This window comes from Stegodyphus dumicola, chromosome 3, assembly GCF_044657685.1.
Source record: "Stegodyphus dumicola isolate Sdum_Otavi_A_Nest chromosome 3, ASM4465768v1".
In the NCBI taxonomy this organism is placed as follows: Eukaryota; Metazoa; Arthropoda; class Arachnida; order Araneae; family Eresidae; genus Stegodyphus; species Stegodyphus dumicola.
Genome location: NC_140770.1, coordinates 264,836,964 through 264,859,286, shown reverse-complemented (window position 1 = coordinate 264,859,286; position 22,323 = coordinate 264,836,964). Strand labels below are relative to the sequence as shown.

General features: G+C 33.1%; 1 protein-coding gene across 2 annotated transcripts in view; it reads right to left on the bottom strand.

Moving 5' to 3' along the window:
* Positions 1 to 21,639, bottom strand: part of mib2 (E3 ubiquitin-protein ligase mind bomb 2) — a 119,609-nt gene extending 97,970 nt beyond the window's left edge. Inside the window, exon 1 of one of the 2 annotated variants that reach the window (XM_035355174.2) lies at positions 21,422 to 21,639. The gene's annotated coding sequence lies outside the window, so the exon portion shown is untranslated. The other variant, XM_035355175.2, reaches the window with a different exon arrangement.
* Between the last annotated feature and the right edge of the window lie 684 nt (positions 21,640 to 22,323).

The window sequence follows — 22,323 nt, the reverse complement described above, 5'->3', positions numbered from 1 at the left end:
CACTAATCACTTGTTTTTTGCTCTGTTAATTCCCTCTCCATCTAACATATTGTTACCAAAGAAGGTCCAGGCAGTTCAAATTCATAACATCTGCCTTTTTTTTTTTTTTTTTTTTTTTTTTTTTTGACTTCTCTGTTGGTAACCGAAAAAACAAGACCACTAGTCACTGTTTTCTTACGTCATTCATGTCAGATGGATCCACTTGATTTGTTGATAACTACATGTTAATCCTTCCTTTGTACACTAGACTTATCGCAAACGTTTGCCTCCATCTCTTTTTCTCTAAGCATATCATTCTAAACATCATACAACTACTTCTGAGCCACCCATTGCTAAAAGTTGATGCTGTTAGCAAAGGTTTCCATTTTATCGTCCCATTTCTTTAGTGTAATATTTTCATATAATATTCTTCTTACATTCATACATCTACATTCTGAGGTACCTCCAACTCATTCACTCTTTTTCTTCTTATTTAGAAAATTTCCCTGTGTTCCCCAAATATTCAATTTGCAAGCTATTTGCCCTTCTGCTATTAAAATTCGTACAGCCCCTAGAGACGTGATCTAAGGTTTTTAATTTCAGAGTAATATAAATTGCAGGGTCAAAACATCAGGCGTTTTTTAATTAATAAAGTTTACCTCATTTATACAACATTAAATTATAAATGATGAGACTTTTTTTTCAAACCTTGAAAAAATATTATATAATTTTTAGAGTCAAATAACACAAGCCGGATATTTCTACAATAATTACATCAGCAGATGAAAGATTTTGTTTCACTGTATTATCCAAGCGTGAAACGCCCTCTGCTTGGAATTAAACGTTCCATTTTGGCTGAAAGCATGTAAACAAACTTCTTGATTACTCTATTTTTAATTATATCTTTTTCTCTTACAGCTTTCGCGATTTAATGTTTGTTGATTCTGAGTTTGTATGTTTGTACGAAACTCCACTGTTTATATGATTCATTTTGTCTATGTCAGCTTTAATAAGGTTTCGATAGATCATTGAAATTTTGCATTTATTTTTCCGAAAATTCCCTTTCTAAAGACGAAAAATTATTAATAAGCTTATAATGTGAATTTAAGGTATTTTCTTGAACTCTCTGCTTGTTACTATTTGAACTTCGCCCATTTTAAATCAAAACGGCATTAGTTTGTACACATTTAATGCTTAGAATACATTTCGAAGTTTCATTTTGGATACATACTGAATTTATCTTTCAGATTTCAAAACGGTCTATGGACCGCTTACCTAAGAAACGTTTAATCTTTGGATTATGGTAACTTGGCGATTTTTTGGCGAAAATTTGGCGGCCTACCCTGCTACAGCAACCTGCTAGTTTTCGTTTGGACGCCATTTTGTTTTCGCGAAGTAAAGGCTTTTTTTTTTTTTACTCAACATTTTTTTCCAACAATCTGCTAGCCGAATACTCACCGGCAAATACTTAAATTGTTTTGTTTTATGAAAATATCAGACAACAATACAATGTTTCATCTAATAGATGACATAGTTTTCCGTGATCTTGATAAAAGTTTAAAATTTGTGATCGTTAAGTTAAAACTTTATAACGTATTTCTCCGGCCTTCTTAGGCCCACCAGCTGCCGAGCGATAAAGTCGCTGAACACTGGTAGTTCGGCAAGAGGTTCGAATCCCGCGAACGGGCTGGCTGCATGGGTGTTTTCGTGGTTTTCCCCATAACGTGTATACGAGCCAGTTTCCCTTAGAAAGTCCTCCACGAAGGCATCCTCCCCTTAGGCAGATAGCCCTCGAGGCTTTGCGTAATTAAAATAACCTAACCAGCCTTCTTAGCGTGCCTTCGTAGTGTAGTGGTCTGCACGCTCGGCGCGTATTCGAGAGGTCCGTGGTTCGATTCCCGGCATTGCTCATTTTTCATCTCTCTTGCTTCCAAAATACCTAATGTCTGTGCATCGTTTATCAAAACCTGTCCTGTTGATAGTCAGCGAATCTTGCAGTCGTCTGGCAGATCAACACTGTACGTTTTCTCGTCTAAATTGAGCATCTGCCAAAATTCACGATGACGCATTGCACTTAGGCGAATATAGTCGACAAGCGAAATACTTCTATCCAGACTGTCTTGCAAAATAGTTATTTTAGCGCAATAATTTTTGCTCATGCAAAATACAATGAAATAATGTCAATTTTATCTAATTTTCCTTTTTTTAATAAAGAAACGAATCCTTTTTTTTTTACCTCTCGTGGAAGGTGTGCCATCGGTGCAGACACTGACTAAATTACTGATATTTAATTGTAATCGACGGCATATTTCTCTGAAGTTTTCGAAAATGTCAACTCAGCGATTTCTTCCAGTTGATGTACTCAGCGCAAGAAGTTATTCGTAACACTGAAAATCTTTAGTTAAGCACGAATAAAATACAAAACTTGCGCCGAGTCAGTTTTATCAATGCTTTCATCTAAATCAAGCACCGAATTTAAATGCTTTTATTTAAATAAAGCAATTGAAAAATAAACATCTTCCCTCATTTTGTATAATTGTGAGAAGTTGCTCTGTTACATTTTCAGATAATTCGTGCTGACGATCTGCTATAGTTCTAGATAGAGGCAATTGTTTGTAGTGATCAACTTTCTCTGGATCTAACATACTGTGATACTTCTTTGGCGAAATGAAGCAACTCCAATGATGGAACACAGCAATAACTTTTATTTAACACTCAAAAAAATGGCGACATACAAACAAGAAGAGAAAACATATTCTAACATTTAAAAATAAATTACATTCTTCGTGCGAGAGTCGCACGTGGCACTCGAGTCTGGTTTCAAATATTGCCATACACAAATACCTTAATGTTCATCTATTTAAATTGTTTAAACTACAAAATTTTAATATTATTTAAAGCTGTTACAATACCTAATGTTTCAAAAATGCATTCTTTAATGATTTCTACGTCACTACATGGTCTGCCTCTTTTTCCAAGTATATGTGCTATTTTTTAAGTAACAACAACGGCAGTGGTATTTTTCTTTACAAAAGCATTGAAAGACACCTGTTGATGATGCTTTTCGTTTTCCAATTTTTTAACTGCAGCTTTTCGATAACTAAAGGATACCTTAATCAGAATATAAGAATTATCTAATTCGCTTTTAAAGCAAAGAATGAATAATTTACCAACATATAAGAATAAAAATAGAGCTTACGGAGCCGGGTGACAGGGTGGGAATATACGTTTGGTGCGTTAGATTGCAACGAAAAAGGAAGTGCACAACTACATGTTATAAGAGGCCCATATGCAAAATTTCAACGTTCTACGATTACTCATTTTTGAGTTATGTGAGATACGCACGTATGTACAAACGTCACAGAAAAAAAAAAAAAAAAAAATCACTTCTGAATCTATTTTACAATACGTTTTGGGAGTCCTTTATTCTTTCCGTACGTTCAAGATGTCACGCAAAAACAATCATTCAAATGGATTCGAAAGTGATTAAAATAGTTATTTTCGCTGAAACATGATACCTGAAATTTTTTCGCGATTATCATACTTTTACTTTGTTCAAGTAAGTAATAAATCAATAAACTGATTTTATAAATATATTCCGTTACATTTTTCTTACATAATTTTTACTTCTTTCAGTTCATTTTACATTAGTTAGGATGCAATGGAAAAGCTTTCGGCTAGATATACCATCTTGAATTTCAAAATATCTTGAACTCTGCTTCTCTGAACCCCAGCTATGCACTGTCTGTCAGCAAACACTCGGCCAACCTCTTCGACCGAAGGTCTTGTTCTGTTTTGTGTTGTTGTTTTAAAGGAGTGTGGGTGACTAGAAGGTACTAAGTAAGCAACAGAATGTGGGTACCAAGCAGATTTTTCTCCTTATACACTTAAAATGGCAAGGATTTTCCAATAGAAAAGTAAAGGTTTTGGCTAAAGAACAGTCTCTAGCTAAAATTTTTAATAGTCCAAATACTGGGTACGTTAAACACAGCATACTCAGAACGACCATTTTCAAAATCTCAATTGCTTTTTTCTATCACTTCCTTGTATGAAGTACAGGAAGTATTGTAAACGCGAAAATTGTCGGTGTCGTATTTCAACGAAATTATCCATTTTGACAGCTATCGAATGTAATTTAAGATGTTTTTGCGTGACATCTGTACGTAAGTATAGCGTAACGGCCTCTTTTTCCCAAAACGAGTTGCAAAAATGATTTTAAATGGATTCAGAAGAGAGGCTCCGTGAGTTCAGTTTTTTTTTTTTTTTTTTTTGAATTTGTTATTATTCTTATTCTTATATGTTGGTAAATCGTGCATTTATTACTTTAAAAATGACTGAATTATGTTCTTATCTTCCGGTTAAAGTCTTTATGCCTTTAGTTCATCTACATGCAATAGTTGGAAGAATTATCAACAATTTAAAAGTTGTTTAAGTTCGGCTAAGCCTAATTTTTCACCACAGCAGCCATATTTGTTTACATTTGAAACTTAGCAGAATAATGAGTGAGTGAGTGCACCGCTATGATGGCTTCCGACCACGGACATGAACCAAACGGTATTATATACCATCACGGCAGGGAAGACTCCAAAGTAACAAGATTGAATATTACATACTAATAACAGTTTTTACATATTGATAACTGCAGGCACTAAGCGTTATTCTGGTTATCTGCTTTAAGTTCTGAACATTTGAAACATAATATTATTCACGGTTGTTTCTGCTTAGGCAGTGTCTTGAGATTTTCTCTATTTTATCAAGGGCTATTCTGTTTTTGAGCGTCTTGAATTCAGTTTCTGCACCTACAGTGTCTTTTAGCCGAGTGGAACCATAAGCAAACTTTCAATTTTGTGCACCGAAAATATGCCTTTTTGCACGATGGTCGAATTCCTTGTTTTTCTCTTAATTTGGATTGTAAAAAAAAATTTTTAATTGTTTTTAACAGTATTTGGTGTTTTATATTTTTCTATATTTTTTTAATTTTTAATAAAGGTATTTTAAGGTTTTATGCATTTATGCATTTTATGCATTTTTCCTTGCCGCGAAGTGAGAACTGAATTAATTGAATGAAAAATATATCTATAATGAAATTCGAGAAAATAAGTTTAAATGAAATGCAGGAAAAAATGCGTATAATTTAATACTCCGTACAAGGAAGTCATGTGATGTACACATCAAAATTTTTTAATCATTAAACATATAAGACGTATAAAAAACTATAAAATCTTTGGAAAAAAGCCCCAAAACTAACTTTTCTCTCCACTTTTAACTTTTACAAGTCAGGTTACTGCATCCTATCTTAACTTCCATTGTCGCCTCATCAAGCAGTATTCACTATCCATATCTGAATATTATTTTACATTTATAATAAATAGTATGCAGATATGGATCACTTCAACTCCGGCACTCCGTAAATGAATCCTCAGAACATCCCTTACGGCACTGAGACTAGAAAGAATACATACCGTCTGAGCGTAAACTCAATCTTTTCAAGGAAAATAAGAAAAAAAAAAAGCCCTTTCTCTGTCATCCTACATATCACCTTCATTTAAATCTTACGCTTGTCAAACACAGCCGGAAACTCGTTAGTCTATTCTACAGGGCGGAACAATATTTCGCTTTTCGCGAATTTACGCTCTATTTTACTATCACAATACAAGAGAGGAAAGTACCATTTATAAAAAGCAAACGATACCAAAAAAAAGCGAATTTAGAAATGGAAAAAGAGACACGACTTTTTGTCCACAAATACGATTTCGAATGGAATTTACGATTGCAATAAAAACATCGGAATAGATTTTTTTTTCCCTTTCAAAAGATAAATGGACAAAAATTTTACGAAGAATGTGTAGCACATTTTTTTAGAAATCTGCCTAAAATTTCATTCTGCACGGAACAATGCTCGGAGGGGGGGAAAAGATTTCATTTGCACACGATACTTAAATGAAGCAGTTATTAAAATTTGGAAGCGTGCATTGTGGAAACAATGAGATACATTTCTATGACCTCAGAGATCACGTGACTTATGTATAGCTAATGTTAACAAACAAGATCGATGAGTTCAGAGATCACGTGACTTACGTATTGCTAATGCACACAAACAAGGTCATTTTTCCTCTTCTTCTTTTGCGGAATGTATCTCATTATACAAATAAAACAATTCCATTAAATAAATCACAAATTTTACCGCCTAATGCAATACATATGAATAGCGTATTTGTCAATACTTTATCTAAATCCATAGAGCTGCGTTTTAAGATCGAAATTTTAAGGGAAGGCCTAGTTACCAACCAGCCAAAGTCCCAAAATTTTAGGAGGCCCGCAAAATCCTTCTAAATTTCTGAAAACCATTTTTGCCCCCTATTCACTCGCGTACCTGCTGAGATCCAAAATTTTAATATTTCCGAATTACTCTGTCGAAACAAGATATGAAAATTAAGTTTTATGCACCAAGATAATTTTATGCATTCCAAAAACAATGTATAATGAAGTGAATAATTCTGTATATTTGCTACAAAACAGAATGAGATACCGTATATTTCGGCGTATAACGCGTACATGTAATTTCAAACTACATTTTTAAATTTTTAGGTATTTTCGCCGTATAACGCCCACCTTTTTCGTTAAAAAGAAACCTGAAAGATGCATGTGCGATGCTGTTGTCTCTGGAAGTCGTTCATTCAAAGTTTTCTCGCCGACTTTCTAATAATGGCATACTGAATTACGGCATATCTAATAATGGCATAGGGGAACAATATATGCAAGGGGAAAATGCTTGAAGGAGTGCATAATTCTGCAAGGGGAGTGGGTTGCATTCAACGCAACTGTGTACGAGAATGTAAGGGTTTCGAGAAAAGGAGGAAATAATTCGGATAGAATGTACAGTAAGACCCCGCTTAACGCTGTTTCGTTTAGCGCTGTTTCGGTTTAGCGCTCTTTTATTTCAACCCGGGGATTCCACGAAATATTATGCAGCGATAGGTTTCAAATACATATCCGAAAGAGTGTACTTGTATTTCTTGTTTGGTGCGGTATTGTACAGACATATTTTGAAGGGGTAAATGTGGAAGATGTCGAAGAAATAATTCAAGAAGCAGCGGCTAGTCTTTCTAATGATGAGCTCAAGGAATTAACTGACCAAGAAAAAAACAAAAATGTTGACAGCAGTGATTCAGAAGAAGAGCAAAAAGAACTTTCGATGGCGTTTGTAAAAAGGAGTTTGTCTACCATAACTGAAATAATGGATCAATTCATTGAAAATGATCCGAATTTTGACAGGAGCTCCAAAGTAAGGCGTGGTGTTAGAGATGCTCTATCCGTTTATGAAGAACTTTTAAGAGAACAATGCAAAAGAAAAAGGCAAACAACATTAGATGCTTTTGTCACAAAAAGGCAGAACACTGAAAACGCGGAAGGCTAACTAAATATGACTGACTGAGAATTTTTTTTTTTTTTTTTTTTTTTTTTTTTTTTTAAGAATATTCGTTTTGTTATTTATATTTTGTTTTTATTTTTGCAAGAAATTATAATGTGGTATTAATTTGGGCTTTAAGAAATAAATGTTTGGTTTTATTTTTATTAAAAAAACATACTTTTTAAATTTAATACCTAACAAATTTCCTAGCCATCTTCCCCTAACCCCAATATTTACATGTAAAGATAGCCTCGTTTAGCGCTGTTTCGCATTACGCTCTACTTTGACGGAACGTATCCCCCCCGGAGGAGGCTCTGTTGTAAGCCCGAGAAAGGGGGCCAACTTTTATTCTTGTTTGAGTGAAATAAAGGGTAGTTTAACCCTTCTTGAGTCTACAATGCTGTGTTATATACTATTGCAATCTAAAATATATTTTGCACTGTTGTTTATTCTGTCTCTCTTATATATATGAGAATAAACAATTTAGACTTTTTCACAGAAGACAGCAAGAAATACAGAAATGCAATTTCTAATCAGCTCGGCATCGGCAATAAGTCACTAAACAGTTCACTAGGTTCCTCCACGTTAATCTGAGAAATAAAGAGGAACCCTACAGGAGTGCTTTAATGAACTGATAAAATTTTATCAGATAGGAGGTAGGTAAAATATTTTCTGGAAGAAAAAGATTACATTAACTTCACTTTCCTTTCCAAGAGAGGGAATTTAAAGTTTACATTTTTCCTGACTATCTTTCATTTAACTTGTTATGATCCAGGTAAGTGCAAACCTGTTAAATCTTGCAGACTATCAGAAAAATAAGAGTCTCAATATGAAAGAATTTTGGAATAAAAAAAAAAAATTGTGTAGAAAGATCTGGTCTGATGAAGTAAAGAGGATATTTCTTAGTTCTGCTAAAAGTTTAGCAGTTTGATGATCTAACAGCAATAATTAGATATAAATCAAAGCACACATATTATGCCCAAAAACTCAATTTATTTCTTTTAATTAAGAAATTAATTTTAATAACACAGATGGAATTAAAACACAACAGCAGTTCTACAAATATTACTTCCAGAAATGGGTAAAAGTGGCATTTAGTAGCACGGAAATGTCAGTTAGATGTAAAACTTCTGACCAGTTTCTTTGCAGCAGAAAGGCGGTATATAAGCATAATAAAACTGAAAAATATATCAGGAAATATGCAAAAATATCATTCTCTAGATTAGCATTTCTCAAACTGTAGTACATGTACTCCCAGAAGTACATGACATGGTCCCAGGTACGCATAAAAAATAGATGCAATGGTGGTCATTGATAAGATTTGCGGCGGACCACACAAAAATAAGAAATTCATATGTGTGGTTCACCATAAGTCACAGTGTTCAAGCTGTTACAAAGTGTGAGATGACAGGCGCTGACATGACATAAACAATAATTTGCTCAGTTACAACTACACTTGACATTACAAGAATCACAACTTTACGGCCAGTGTTAAGGAATTTTGCGATCTGCCCTATGTCTGTCACTAAAGCCTCTGGATTTCAGGGGTAGCTGACCTATGATCCTATTGCTCCTCTGATATCGTTTCAACTATAATGAATCAAAGGACGTAAAATACATCATAAAAAACAATAGGACGTGACTAATTCAGTCTGAAATTTTTAGAGAAGGCAAGAACTCAAAATGTTCCTAAACTCTTGATTCAAGAGACTCTTACCAGTAGCAAGATCTTCACATTATGAGGACAATAACATATAATAATCGTGTTCATGCCTTCAGTTTTGCTGCATATTGAACTTCTTAGCTTTATATTAAATGTTTCTTAGTGCTAGCTGCAGTAAATAATATGCAACCTTAACAAAACCAACACCAGTTACAATATGGAGTCGCGTCATCAATGCAACATATAACAAATCCCCCCAAATTGATTGAAGATAACAGAGTCCGAGAAAAATTAAATTAATTGAACTGAAAACAGATTCTTTACTTGAGATAGAATTTGAAAAGAAATACCTCATGTCATTCTGGACTGAAAGAATATTCTGAACTATTCAACAAGGCATTACTATTCTGTCACCAACCATTCACAAGCACACTATTAATGGAGAGGGTCTTCTTGTTCTACATATTACTCTAAAAATAAGTACATTTTTCCAGCTTAAGTACGGACTTGTATTTGTCATCTTCCGACTTAAATTTTAAATTACTGAGTGCTGCTAAACAGTCTCAATTTACAGCTAACAGTTTACTGCTTACAATTACAGCTTACAATTTACTCCTAAAACAGTTATGTTTTCCATTTAATGTGCCCCTATACTTTCTCAATTAAATTAAATGTGTATAATTATTAATATATACCATTTTTATATAAGCGGTAAAATAATATTTCTGTATTACAGTACTTGTACATAAAATTATACATAATGGGGATGGGTTGGGATACTTGGAGCAGTGACGGCAGGTCAAGCAGCACGCGAGTTGAGAAATACTGCTCTACATCATGGAAATTTCCACCTCAAATACTGTTGAAGGTTGTGCAAGAAAGTTCAGAATATTTTCTTTTGAAATGTTCATTTCATTTTCTATTAGTACTATATTAGCAAGCATTTACACAATTACTAAGTTTCATTATTGTTATATATATATATAATAAAATAATTGTTTGCTTATAGAATATTTTTCACCTATAAAATATACCTATAAATTTTCCATAAAAATAATTCATGGAAAATGAATTTTAAAAAAAATTAGAAGTCTTATCAGACTAGCTCCAGCATTCGTGTGAAAGAAAGTACAAAAGCACAACCAGAGTCATAGCTAGGGTTTTCAACGCCCCCCTCCTATTTGCAAACAATAGGAAACATTTAGCCCTTTGCGGTCGTATGTCCCCTCTCAACCACCAAAGCCTTTTTACCGTTCTGGTCGTATGTCTGCTCTCAGCCACCAAAGCCTTTTTACCGTTCCAGTCGATGTCTGCTCTCAGCCACCACGGCAAGGAACTATACGAATCGTATACTGTATGCATTCACGTATCAGTTTACACTTTTCTTATATGAACCTCAATGCCTAAAGAAACTATTCATTAACCAATATGGTGCTCCATCGATTGGAGATAGCATAATCTAATCTAAACCAAAGTTGTGACCCAGCCATGTAAGACGCAGTGGCGAGTCAGTCGTTTTTTGAACGTAATGAAATCGACAACGTTCGACGATACCTTGTAGAATTCCAAAGAATATTTTATAAATTGTATTTAACAGTAATTAGACATTCTCTCTTCGTAAAATATTCCAAAATAATTCCCTAAAATTCAGCTAGAAGAGAGAACAGGATACCTATGCCACATTTTATGTTCGTCCGAAAATTGGTGGCACAACTGGTAGGTGATTCTCGCGACAAAGCAGATTCAAAACCAGGAAGACCAACGACCTCCAATAAGGAAGAAAGACTTAATTGTGAAAATGTAAAAAGTAAAGATTGTAGTGTATGTTAAAACAGAAAGATTAAGGGTGGAAGGCACCAAAACAATTATTTTTGTGATACATGCACTCGAAAACCTGGCCTGCATGTTGGAGAGTGTTTTGAAAAATATCACACGAAGGAGAATTATAAAACATAATTTTCATACAAAAACATATCACTAGATTAGTGTATTGAATAAAAATATATCTAAAGTTCACAAAAGAATTACTAAATCTTGTTTATCCATCGTAAACTTGCGTGTTATGTATCCCTGCTTTATCGATGGAAATTAATTCCGACCACTACGATCCCCATCTCCAAATTTAATCCGACCACAAAGGGTTAATACTAAAATTTCGTAAGATCACTTTTGCACCCCTTGGATGCTGTGCCCAAGGACAGATGCTCCTTCTGCACCCTTCCTATGCCCCTGAGCACGGCTAGAAAGTCACATAATAAAAAAATTACATCAGAAATATGACACAATATAATACTCCTTGATAACTTCCTTGCACATACCCAAGGTATTGTAAAAAGAAAAAAATTGTCTCTGTGAACAAAATGAATTTCTTCCTTTTAACGCTATCTTGTTTTACAACCTATATGCAATTTCACTCTTCTTGGCTTTCATCTATCTTTTCTTGAATTGATTTGACGGCCCCTTCCATTTTTTCTTGGGCCACTTCATCTCTTCTTTAACGACCTGATAGCCTTTTGCATCTTTCTTGGAATGCAGCAGAGGTTGTCACCAGCTGTCTTAGTTACTCTCCATCACTCTTGTCACTGGCATTCAAACACACTTCTGACAACAAAAACTGTTACGTGCATAGGGGTTCATAATCGATTCAATGCACTGTTTTCAGAACCAATGATAGCTTGACAAAATTTATTTTCCAAAAAAAAAATAATTGTTTTACAGTTCTGGAGCTTTTCAAAAAAGTACTCCCTCAGCTCTTCTCAATATGGCATAGAACTATCAGCAGTTACCACTTCAAACTCCTAAGAATGTTAAGCACAATGCAATGCAAAGTGCATCTAAAGAGCAAAGCTCGCACCGAGATCTATCTCTCAATATTCCAAAATCAGCTGTGTACTAAAGACTGAAATTCTTTCCAGTACCAGTCAAAATGGCAGTTGCCTTTAGTGCATTAGCTTGGTAAAAAAGTAATCGGCAATAAGTTTGTGACTTTTTGATGGGGGTGCATGATAACCATAAAGTACCATTTCAAATGAGTGTGCCAGTTAATTTTTTAACATATTTTTTTATATTTATCTATGAATAGAAGAGCACTTGTAATCCATAAAGATAGCCAAAAAAACAATCATTGCCAATTCCCAAGGTCCCCCAATCCACAAAGTCTGTGAGTGACCTTTTTATTGGGGTGTGGATAATAAGTACCCAAGAATTCTGAGAAAAATATCTATATGGTTGATATTTACGAAGATAAATCAAAATTTATCCGCAATTTTGACTTAACTCTTCTTATATTGTTCATACTGATCTCTGTCCTCGTTTATCCTACTGTTATGCTGTTGCGGTCATGCTAAGAAAGTTTGATCCTAATTCCCCCATTTGTCTTCCTTTTGTTGCAGATAAATCATGGACGCTCCATCAGAAGTTTGCATTAAAGAGGAATAATGGAGCAGTGATCCCTTTTTTTGCAGTCGGAAGGTGTATCAGGAGCTGCAATCCATCAAAGATTTTCAGCACAATATAGGAAAAGTGTCTTTCTCACAATGAAATGGCTATGAATGGATTGAAAAATTCAAATATGGTCACACAAGCATTATGTAAGAGGAAGGAACCAAACGACCATCTCCACAAATGATGACAACATACAGCATGCATGTGGCATGGTTCCGTTAGACAGAAGAGTGACTACTGATGAAGTAGCACATTGTCTGCAAATTAGTCATGGTTCTGCCTATGAAATAACCCACAACAGACTTGGGTTTTTATAAAAGTAAAGTCTGTGAAAGATGAGTCCCAAAACAACTCACAATGTTGCATAAACGAACATGCTTGGACATCTGCCAAAACATTTGGATCACTATGGTAATAAATGTGATGGCTTCTTAGTCAGAATCATCACTGGTGATGAAAAATGGATCCATCATTACAAGCCAAAGAGTAAACATCAAAGTATAAAATGGAAACACCAACAATAGCCTAGCAATAAAAAATTCAATACGCAACCATGTGTAGGAAAAATGATGCTTACCCTTTTTTGGGACATGCAAGGCCCAACACTGGAACATTATCGGGGGTGTGGCACAACACTAACAGTGCACATTACAGCGAGATGCTTACTGACAGGCTAAAGCCTGCAAGTCGAAGCAAACACCAAGGACTATTGCCAAAAGGATATGTGTTGTTGCACAACAAAGCCCATTTACTTACAGCTGTCCCACACTGTTGAAACATTCCAGAAACTCAAGTCTGAATAATGGCTCATCCTCTGTAAAGTCATGATCTTGCCACTTTTGACTACTGCTTGTTTTGTCCACTCAGAGAGGCATTAAGAGGCCATCGATTCACCTCTGACTAAGAAGTGAAGGACGCAGTGCATGCATGGCTCGCTGCTCAATTGAAAACCTTCTTTTCTGAGGGTATCAGGAAGCTTGCACAATGATGGACCATTGAGTTTGAAAAGTAAGGAGAATATATTGGAAAATGATGTTAACATGAGTTTCCTATTTGTATTGCACAAAATTTATAGCTACATTGTGGATAATTTTTTACTACACTCGTACATTTGTACAATCAGTGTATATTGTTCAGCAAACTGACAGTTAAATATAAAGCACACAAATCAACATGTATTAGGTCATCCAAAAAATTTTGTGCATTTTTGATGATACAAATAAAGCAGTACAAAAACATATAAAAATTTCATTGAATCACATAAGCACCACTTCGTTCTCTGATCCTGACATCTCTCTGGCAACTGAAATATCCTTTTCTAAAACAGTCATTTGGTTTATTCATAAAGAAATTACTGTGATGCTTGACAGCCTCTAAGGAAATGAACTCCAGGTCATTCACAGAATTTTGAAATGACCTGAAGAGATAAAAATCTAAGGGCCAAGATCTTGGGGGAAGAGAACACAAAACATCCCACCCATACTCAGTAAGTCTTTGACTGATATTCATCAAAATGCAAGGTCGAGTATTGTCATGACAGAAGGTGACACCTCAATGAATGATCAATTCTATGTGCTTTTCTTCAATTCAAAATTGCCATTTGGAAACAGTATTTTTCTGAATTTACTGTTTGATTTGGTGGCAAAATTCATAATACACAGTTCCTTAGTAGTAGCAACATACACAAAAGCATTACTTTTTGGGGATGAAGCCTCTACTTGATGTTAGTAAAGAAGGTTCATTACACTTAATCTCATGATCCTTTTTCTTGTAACATTACTTTATAGTACCCACTTCGCATATTCTGCTTTGTTAATGTATGAGATACCTCCATGTTGTAGCAGTTTATGTACCCAATCTTCTTCAAATGATCATGTACAGTTCATTTTGGAATTTTCAGTCTGTTTGCTAATTCGTGAAATGTAAATTTTCTATAATAGCTTCCCTATTTACAGAGGATGATCATCAAGAGGCAGCACCGCCTTTGAGGCTGAAACTTATGCATAGCTCAAACTACCTTTGAATTGTGTCATCAGTAGTACTTTCTCCATATAGGACAAATTTTCCAAGCTACCTAGCATTTTCCCCTTTCTTAAAATAAAAAACCACAATATGATGAAAATGAACTTTTGAGTTCTCTATTCTTAGCACTGCACTAGACTAAGAAAAAAGTTGCATCTCAATACACGCTAGAATCACGCAATGTGAGAAGAGAAAAAAACTGCATTTGAACTCGGTAATAACAAAATAAATAGAAGAAAATGCACTGCAATCTGAAACACCCCAGAACTTTTTGGGCGACTTACTTAAGCATGTGTATAGTACATAAATGCATGGGTTGACTACTGTTGCACATATACTCGAAAACACCCCCAAAAGAGCAATTCGATCAAATGCTGGAACCAGGGGTGTAGATGTTACTAGCAAAGTCTGAAATCCAGCATACTATAGAATACCTAGGCATTTTACAGACAGACAAACACTGGCTATCAATGTATGAAACGATTAAACATTTCATTCATTATCTAGGCATTCTACAGAATGCCAAATGACAAACCAGCAAGTATGAAATACATCTCCGATCGAAAGTTCTCTCCGGTCGGTTGCAACTGCTCAGTCCAATGAAACCTTCCAAGGATTTGTCAAGTGTGTGGCAAAACAAAATGCCAAAATATGAACTGTCTTTGCATGAAAAAAGTGTTGAAGTGTAATTTAAAAAATCCTTCAAGGCATACCATTTTGTAACAAGTTAAATTTAAAATTTTTTTTTTTTTTCATATATATTTCTATTTTTAACCCTCCGAGCGTTACAGGTTTAGCCCTGAAATTTCAAAGTTCAAAAAATCCATTTTAAATATGTTTAACATTCTATTTTGGAATATAGAATCCTTAACTCTGTATGTACATTCAGATGTCACACAAAAAAATAGTCAAAATGGATATTTCTACCAAAATCTGAAAAGGGAAAATTTTCACATTATAATACTTCCTTTACTTCATACAAGAAAGTAAATCTGAAACAATACAGTCAGTAGCAGTTCTCAACCACTATAATAAACAAATACTGCCATGGATATTTTTGTTGCATATTTCTTTTATCGTATTAAAAATGCAAGACTGATAGTTTTTCAATTAGTTCTTCATTTCAGTTTTACACAGTAGCTCCCAAAAGTGTTCGTACACTTATGATTTTCATTGAAATAGGGCTCTATACATTAATTAAAAGCAAACTTTCTGAATGAGATTTTAATAATAAGATCTATAATCTATTCGTAACAAAATTACATGAAATATTTTTAAAATATAACGAAATTTTATTTTTAAGAAATTAATAAAAAAAAAAAAAAATGACAAACATTTTATCTCACAAAAGTCTTTGTACACTTGAAAAAAATCTTGACATATTAGTAAATATTTTCATTTTTCGTTAAATTAATATTAATAGGGTATCCTTTAGCATCCACATCAGCTTTTAAATGTCTGGGAATAGATTTTACTAGTTTTTTTTTTTTTTTTTTTCTTTTTTTGGTAATTTCTGTATCAATGTTCATCCATTCTTCCATCATGGCTGTTTTGAGTTCGCTTTTCGTTTTGATGTCGTGTTTTCGTACTCTAAACGCCAGCTCTTTCCAAATGTGTTCCCATGGGGTTTAAATATGGCGACTGAGGTGGTGTTTTCAGAACCTGTGGACAATTATAGAGACACTACAGGCGAACGTTGAGAGCCGTATACTTTGGATCATTATCATGATTAAAAATAAAGTTGTTTCCAATACCCAAATTCTGGCCTGATAATTTTAAATTGTCTCTTAAAATATTTAAATGAAGAGGATGATTCATTATGCCATCAACAAATACCAAATTACCTCGTCCTGATGCTGTCATGCCCCCCCCCACACACACACGAACACCTCCACTGCCACACTTAGCTGTTCCAACTAAGTTCTTAGAATGAAGTTCCTCATTTTTTATTCTTCAGACAGTTATTCAACCATCAGAACCAAAAATGTTAAATCAGCAGTTAATCTTTGGATTATGGTAACTTGGCAATATTTTGGCAACCAACCCTGCTACAGCAACCTGCTAGTTTTTGTTTGGATGCCATTTTGTTTTCACGAAGTAAAGGCATTTTTTTTTAACTGAACATTTTTTTTCAACAATCTGCTAGCCGAATTACGCTTATGCTAGACTTTTATGGATCAAAAATGCTTAATCGTGACCAAGATTAGGTGCAAAATTGGGAGAAAGTGCAGAATCGCAAACTGCTTGCCGCGTTTTTAAGAATTGCACATACACGGTATACATGTACACGTCGACCTATTTTCATTAAAAAAAATCCCTGAATTGCACAGAAATGGCATTGCGCACACTCTTGACTTTGTCCATGTACACTGCTAAAGTCCTAGCTAGTAACCTTTATCGCCTTACCAAAATGTCACCAAACTACCTATTACCATATTCCAAAGATTAGCCAAATTAGCTTTTGTCAGCAAATAGGACATTATTCCAGTATGTTTCAGGTGTATTTATCATTGATTTTGCGAATGAAAGCCTAAGCTTTCTGTTTTTCTCACTAACAATTTTTTTTGGCTGATCTTTGGAATATGGTAACTGGTAGTTTGGTGACATTTTGGAGGCGATAAAGGTTACTACCTAGGACTTTGGTAATAATGTGAGAAGCACTCAGTTCCGATTACGCATTATTTTGTGTGAGGGAAATGAGAGATCATGAGATATGTCATGTGACATTAATGGACGAATTACAGTTGTTTAATCGGAAAAGGGGGGAAATCTGGAAATTTCGTATTTAGCTATATTCTGTGTTGTGTGAAACGTGACATTAATGGACAAATTACAGTTCTTTAATCGGAAAAGGGGGTTAATTTTGAAAAGCTTCATTGTGTGTTGCGTGAAATAGTGTTTATTAATTTTCGGATTGCATGGCGCTACGTAAAGTGAATTCTAAATTTTTAATGCGTTTATCTGATAATAATAATAAGTTGAGATTGTGTTAAAGGAAGGATATTACAGTTAAGTTTAAATGGTGGTGCAAGAAATATGGTGAAAATGGACATTTTGTGAAAAGGAGTGTAAGGAAGGGTACGTGGTTTCCTGAAAGTAGTTTGAGTATAGGTGAAATTTTATTAATTTCTTATTACTTGGTGAATAGACTTCCAGTTGACTACTGGATTTAGGATTTAGAAATTAGCAGTAGTACTGCAGCCACGTAATGAAGATTCTGAAAAAGATTAGGTAAGTTAGTATTTTTAATCATTTGAGGATATTATTTTTATGCATTGTTCTAAATGTAAGGAGTAAATAAATTAATGTGGTATTATTGGAAAATTGTTATTAGCAATAATTTAGTTTAAAGTAATTAGGATTGTAATCTAATTTTTATTAATTTAATGTATGTGCTTATTTATATTTTAAGTAGTGTTTTTTAACTTAATTATATTTTAATTTAATGATCGTGATTTTGTGAGTTATATATTTGTAGTATTTTGGAATACGTTTGAGTAGTATACTTTCATGCATTTTCATGAAATTTTTCTAATTTATGAGAAAAAAGCAGTGTACATGGATATAGTGAAGAGTGTGCGCAATGCCATTTTTGTGCAATTCTGGGATGTTTTTTTAAGTAAAAATATCATTTTAATTAAATGATAGTTATTTTGTGAATTTTATGTTTATAGGAATTTGGTATACGTTTCAGTTGAAGTAAACGTGTATGGAAATAATTTAAATATTTGACACTAAGTATTTGTAACTATTTTTGATGTTTGCGTATAAATTCGTTGCTGACGTTTATAATATAATAGATAATTTAGAGGTAAAAGTTTTTGGATATTTTATTTATTTTATACGTGGAAATGTTCATCCTTGGAAAGGGTATATACTTTTTCGCGATGAGGTAATTTCATATATGTTCTTTTTACCGGATTTAAAGATTCACAAAATTTTCATGCATTTTCGTGAAATTTTTCTAATTTATGACAAAAAAGCAGTGTACATGGATATAGTGAAGAGTGTGCGCAATGGCATTTTTGTGCAATTCTGGGATGTTTTTTTAAGTAAAAATAAGTCGACGTGTACATGGTTTAGTGATATTTTAATTAAATGATAGTTATTTTGTGAATTTTATGTTTCTAGGAATTTGGTATACGTTTCAGTTGAAGTAAACGCGTATGGAAATAATTTAAATATTTGACACTAAGTATTTGTAACTATTTTTAATGTTTGCATATAAATTCGTTAGTGACATTTATAATATAATAGATAATTTAGAGGTAAAAGCTTTTGGATATTTTATTTATTTTATATGTGGAAATGTTCATCCTTGGAAAGGGTATGTACTTTATCGCGATCAGGTAATTTCATATATGTACTTTTTATCGAGTTTAAAGATTCACAAAATTTTCCTGCATTTTTGTGCAAATTTTTGTAATTTATGAGAAAATAGCAGTGTAGATGGATAAAGTTAAGAGTGTGTGCAATTCTGGGATTTTTTTTAAGTAAAAATAAGTCGACGTGTAAATGGTTTATGTGTATGTGCTATTCTGAAAAACGCACAAGGCGTTTGCGATTCTGCACTTTCTCCCAATTTTGCAGTTAATATTTGTCATGATTAAGCAGTTTTGTTACATAAAATTTCTAGCATCAGTGTAATTTGGCTAGTAGATTGTTGGAAAAAGAGTTGAGTAAATAAAAAGAAAAGAAACATGTCTTTTACTTCATGAAGACAAAATGGCGGCAAAAAAAAAAAAAATAGAGGGTTGCTGTAGCAGAGTTGGTTGCCAAAAAATCGCCAAGTTACCATAATCCAAAGATCAACCTTTTTTTTTTTTAACAGGCAGAAGACCCATGTAATCCAGCTTCTCTGAGAACTCGTCGAACAGTTTAAGGTGAAATTGAAGTAGAAAACTTTGCATTAAATTATGCAGAAACTTTTACAGCACTCAAATATGGGTTTTTCACAAATTTTCTAATAATAAATCTCTCATCACGTTTAGTTAACTTTCTTGGTTGACCTTTTCTTAACTTGTTTTCAATCCAATTTTCTTTTTTAAAGGATTTTATCACATACTGCACTGTAGAATAGGATAAATTAACTAATTTAGCAATATTTCGAATTGATTTACCACTACTATGGTGAAAAATTATCAATTTTCAAATGTTGTTTGTAATTTCTTTGTGACCCATTTTTTTTCAATAATAAATAGAATATTATGAAGTAAACAACAAAAAATTAAAGCAAACGGATTTTTAAATGCCACCACAATGCAAAAATTTTAAAAAGTGGCAAACGATAATTCTAATTTTGATTTATCCAAAAATATTTCAGTGTACGAAGACTTTTTTGAGATAAAATGTTTATCATTTTTTGATTATTAATTTCTTAAAAATAAAGTTCCGCTATATTTTAAAAATATTTCATGTAATTTGGTTACGAATAGATTATAGATTTTATTACTGAAATCTCAATCAGAAAGTTTACTTTTAATTAATGAAAAAAGCCCTATTTTAATGAAAATCATAAGTGTACGAAAACTTTTGGGAGCCACTGTATGTTAAATTTGGAAATTTTATGCTTTGGCTTTTATTAAACGTAACTGATATATGTAATTAATAATTATTTAACCTAATGAAAAATTATTTAGCTATCAAAATATGGGTGCCAAAATCTAATATCATGAATTTTTCTGATACAAATTAAAATCTCAGAGTATCACGGTTAATTCACAATGCATTTGCAAGAAGATTTTAATATTCTAGTAAACAATAAATTTACATATTCTAAAAAATGGTAATACCATTATAAACAGAAATGAATATTCACACTGAACAGAACACAAGATTGAATGAATATGAAACTTATTTTACCAGGCATAACCCACATAAAGAGATATTTCATTATTGGGAAAGTCTAGAATTACTCACTGCTTGGTGAGTTTTTAAGAATTGCACATACTCGGTATCCATGCACACATTCACTTAAAACGACATCCCAGAATTGCACAAAAATGGCATTGCGCACTCCTTTGACTTTATCCATGTACACATTGACCTATTTTCACTTAAAAAATTAAAGAAAATTGACAAAAATCCAATTCTTCTTACTGTAAAAAGCGCCAAACAAATAAGTGGTCGATTCTGAACTTTATACTTCATTATTTCATAAATTATTATTTGTATCTACTTATCCTTCATACATAATAAAAAATGAGTTAAGTACATAAGCAAAAGAAACTATGTATGTATTGCTACATAGCTGAAATGATTTGCAGTTTATGATAGCAGATGAAAAATAATGATTTTTTTCCCCTCCAAATAGTTCTATAAGTATTTGTTAATGATCTAATAAAATTATTTAAGGCATTTATAAAACCTCCTTTTAACAAATTTGATCTTTGAAGAGGAACTTTTTGTATACTCTAATAAACAGTTTTTTACCATACGATGACAGATGTGAGCTGATGATATGTTTATTTTTCATGTGTCTTCAGTTAGAAATTATGGATAATTATTTCTATCTTCCTACTTCACAACGAGTGGTTTTTATAAATAAATTCATAAAAACTTGTGAATTTGACTGTACTACAAAAGTGTATACCACTTATTATACAGTTTCCAAAAAAGTAAGTCAAATTCAGTTTCCTAACATAGTGCCGTATTATAATGAATAATACAATATTCACAAAAAGTATAACAGTTTACTGTAGTTTTTCGAAAATGATTACCGAAAAAATAAAATAGGATTAAGTGGTAACAACCTAATTAGGAAGAGAACTCCAGAGTATGCAGATGAAATCTTTTGACACATCACAGATGAGACACACTTCATTATGGTTATGTTAGTTTTAATCGCTAATTAATAAAACCATAATATAACTTTTAAAAATTTAAAAAGATGTAAAGCCCACCTCCTCCTATGGTGTTTCCATAGATTAAACGTCCTGTTACAATGATGTAAACACATAACTTGAAAAAACGTTGATTTGAATTCAGAAACATCATGCAACACAAAACAGAAAATATCTACACTCAGAAACAAACATATTCATTCGGAAACGTTTGATTGGAGAAACAACTTGTAACGTATAAGCCCCTGGAGATGATCAAGAACGCACGGTTTCCACGGTTAGTCAGAAGTTAGTCAATATACAATGCTTTCGTAGCAATAGATCTAGCATGACCTTAAAGGCTTCTTCAGATAAAAAATAAAATAATTCTTTAACAAAAATTAAAGATAGAAGTGAAAAATGTCAATAAAAACACACAGAAAATTGTTGAAAGGAAAAGAAAAACTGTATGAAATCTATGGATAATTTTAATATTTTCAGGTGAGCAATTATTTTCTTTCCTTGAATTTTCACAAATTTCGTGAGATTTAATTTCTTACTATTTAATCATTCAAGTTAATAAAAATAATAAATAGTTCATTAGAAAGGCAAAGCGGTTAGGAACTACATTGAAACTTAAAAATGCAATACTGTGTAGAGACGTCAGGGAAGAAATAGAAGGTATGATTCTATTTAAGGAATCAAGTCGCAGAAAAGAGCTATGCATCGGATAAGACATCGACCAGTAATAGCTTTGTCTTCCCAAGTAAAGATTCCCATCGCAATATATTACAAGAAAGTAAAAAAGTTTTGTTTATATTAAAAACTTTCTTTCTCGTGTATATATACAGGGTGTATCTGAAATGCTTCAACTAACTCAGAGGGATGATAGTACTAATCAAGACGATCAAAAAATGCAACAGAACATGGGGTCGCAAATGACGTTTAAAGGGTGAAAATCGAGAAAATGCGTCTGATACAAG